Consider the following 3,357-nt stretch of genomic DNA (forward strand, 5'->3'; position numbering starts at 1 on the left):
TAAAACACTCCTCAGCATGGCCTCGTTTACCTCAACACCTGCAGCACACAGAAGCCCTCTGTGCGTGAAACAGCCCCCGAACGCCAGAAACGCTCACGTACCAGGACGCAAACAAGGCAAGTGGAGTGTGATGAAAAAAAAGCCCAAATTCAAAAAACCCCATTTCTACACCACAATTGAATAAAATGCATCTAAAGTAACCACTGAATAGCAACATTTTATTTACTTATAGCTATTTAATACCAGTTTTTGTTAATAACAAAAAGATTCAGTGTTTTTTGGGGGGAATAAATTACAAATTGATGCAATTATATTATTGTTTTTAAAGTATTATTATACATGACATACATAAATAAAATCCATACTGCACTCATTCACTGAGTCCCAGTGTTTTCCCATGGGGCTGCAGTGCTCAGAGTACTCAGATTGAACTAATATTGACATTGGAGGAGCTGAAAAGACACAACATAGCTAATAGATATAATTATCCAACACAATTATCTCCAATAATAACAGATAATTCCTCTCTGTCTGAGCACATGTTTGTTGTTGCGTCTGACGGGATCCTCCCTGGAAAGATGGGCAGTGCCACGGCTCTGCCCTCCAAACCCAGCCAGGCCTCACCTTCTGTGGGTGTGTGGAGTCGGGCCGCAGCCTGTCAGGACCAGGTGCGGCGGAGGCCCGAGGTCGCCCACAGCTCTGCTACGCGGAAACTCTGCAGCGCTCGTCTTGTTCGTCAGCGAACAGACGAAAACAGCAGCAATGGGTGAAAGTAGACGCAATCCGCTGCACAGCGCGGTTTGAATGTGGCTCAGTTCAATCGCATTTATATAAAAATAAAATCCTTATGACAGCGCTGGAGTCCTTAGAGTGATTTCTCTGTCTGGTCTAGCAGACACGAGTCCACTTAGCTAATTAAAGAAACAAACCAGAGGTCTCCATGGCTCTCTGTTTACTGCTGCGTGATGGAGGGCATAAAACACAAGCAGCAGTAGAAATGCAGACGGACAGCAGGGTGACTTAGAGGAGCTCTGAGGACAGAGACGGAACAGGGAACTGACTCTGAAGGAGGCAGAAGATAGAGAAAAACTTGAAGGAATAGAAAACATGTTTTTAGATCTAGATCTAGAAGTATATAGATTGGAACCTACCCTTCCTTTCCTTTTATTGTGTTGCTAAGCTACCTGGCTCCTGCATATGCATCATTTGACTTGAAGGTTGCAGTTACTTGAATGTTTTCAATACTGCAACTTTATGAACGCATGTGACTGCAAGGTCTAATCACTGGTCGTCTCGTAAATTAAATTTATTGGCCTCACAAGACACTGAAATATATGTTACATAACCTTGTATCATATGAGATCAAACAAACAAGCACTGTCTAGGAGGGACAGACGAGGCTCGAGCGTGGAGCAGTGAGGGCTGATGCTGAAGGACGACAGTGAGCTGCACAGTGAGCGATGGGACGGGACAGAGGAGGACGCAGCAGTCGGCGCAGCAGCGGCTGTCGAGGAGTCTTTGTTCCAGTAAGAGCCTCGCAGCATCACCCGATGACTCACCTGCCGTAAGACGACATCACCCCCAGCATGAGATCATCAGGTTGATCTCACCTACGACACACACGAAGCGACTGATGCGCACGCGGAGGGAAGCGTTTTTAAATGCTCATCCACCTGCGCACACGCAGCCGATACTATAATGTCAGCCTCACTTAGCATCAACTTCAAGCCAAGAGTTTTAAGTAAGGATGAATAATTGATGCGCGATGACTAATAACGACATCATCTGAGTTACTAGAAAGTTGTTCTGGACCTTGGGAGTGTTTGCTGTGGGTTTTAACCAACCTTTAGACTATTTTCCTCTGTTTTTACAGACGCCTGTCGATATCAAGGACAATAGAACACACACTGCACGCGTGTAGGTGTTGATGTGCGGCTCCCAACGCGCTCCCCTGTCCTTGAGCCCTGAAGGCATCACTGCAATAACGCGTCACCTCATCTCATTCTACAGATCACATCAAAGGACGGAACAATCAGAAAAGGTCTCCATCACGCTGATCACGACGCGATGCTCAGGTAAAGCCAACGGGGTCAGACGTCTAAGAGGGTTTATAAATGTCTTTTACCACCAGCTGCATTTAAGGCAATAAGATGAATTATTAATTTGTCTAATCTGAGTTTCTGCTGATCTGCGAGAGGATGGTTCGCAGAAAAGAGCAGGCCGAGTACTTAAGCTGCGGCTGAACGACACTTCAGTGCTGTGGGACGAGCATTGGGTTACATAGGAGAAGAGGAGATCACTCCAATTACTGTATGTTAAAGGGAGAGAAAGGATAAAGTAGAGATAAAAAGCAGGCACGCCGCTGAAATGCACTGCTGGTTAATAAAATAAAATCACAAAATCACATTGTGACTGTGATGCTGGGCCCACATGTGTTTGCAGAATCACAGGCTGACGCTCTGAAACAAGAGTGGGTGCTCTGAAACCAGCACCGGTTACGCGTATTTCAGTAAACCTCAAAGAATGTGTTCCTCACCTACACTTATCTTACAACGGGAAACTTTTTCATAACTGCATGAGATGCCGTTTGAAAGCGCGGCCGTCTGGCCCGCGCCTGCTTCTGGTGCTACTGGGCTGAGAGCGCACAGCGACCCTGAACTAACGCAAACACTGCATCGCCAGCGGGGGACGCATAGAGCGGCGCGCGGACGTCCTCCGGGGACCCCAAACCAACGCGCACGCATGGAAAGTATTTCACAGCTTCACATGGAGGCCGCATTTTTCACCTCGCTCTACAAAGCTTGAAGGCGCTGAGGCTCAGAGAAGGGTCATAAAGTCCATCGACCAACTGTTGAGTTATGATCCCCCACAATGCACAGGGGCTTTGAAAGCTGCCCGAGCAGCAACAGTTGCATATGGCCAAGATTGTTTGGGATGAACACAGATTTTCCAAGGAAGCAAATGAGCCGCTCATGTTTATTATTGGATCAGCTAATCTTCTTCATGGAAGAAAAATGGAATCTGCATTTATTTTGAAATGTGTGAAAAGTCTGCTACAATGTGGCTCGTGAAATGTTTTGAATTTCAATAAACAACAAAAACAACATTCATTTGTGTAATTCGTTGCTGAGTGAGTCCTAGAGTTGAATTAACACCTCGTGAGTTATCATCATTATCCAAACCACCCTGCGCTAATAAAGACAGGTTTCAAACAGACTAAACTCAACATGAATGTGGTGAATCTGGACTTTTTTAGGGGACTAAAGCAACAGCCCCCAGCTGGGAGCTCAGAATTTAATATTATTGAGATTTTCTTATTAATTTCTAAGAAACACAGCCGATCAAATCCCCCTGACT

At 45.7% G+C, this 3,357-nt stretch overlaps 1 long non-coding RNA gene across 1 annotated transcript; it reads left to right on the forward strand.

Annotated features, from left to right (window-relative positions):
- Positions 1–547: 547 nt before the first annotated feature.
- LOC129604052 (uncharacterized) lies at positions 548–2,747 on the forward strand. Its single transcript, XR_008694606.1, has 3 exons — positions 548–1,741; positions 1,874–1,917; positions 2,011–2,747. It is a non-coding gene; the product is annotated as an uncharacterized LOC129604052 (long non-coding RNA).
- The last annotated feature ends 610 nt before the right edge of the window (positions 2,748–3,357 follow it).

Source organism: Betta splendens, chromosome 4, assembly GCF_900634795.4.
Source record: "Betta splendens chromosome 4, fBetSpl5.4, whole genome shotgun sequence".
Lineage (NCBI taxonomy): Eukaryota > Metazoa > Chordata > Actinopteri > Anabantiformes > Osphronemidae > Betta > Betta splendens.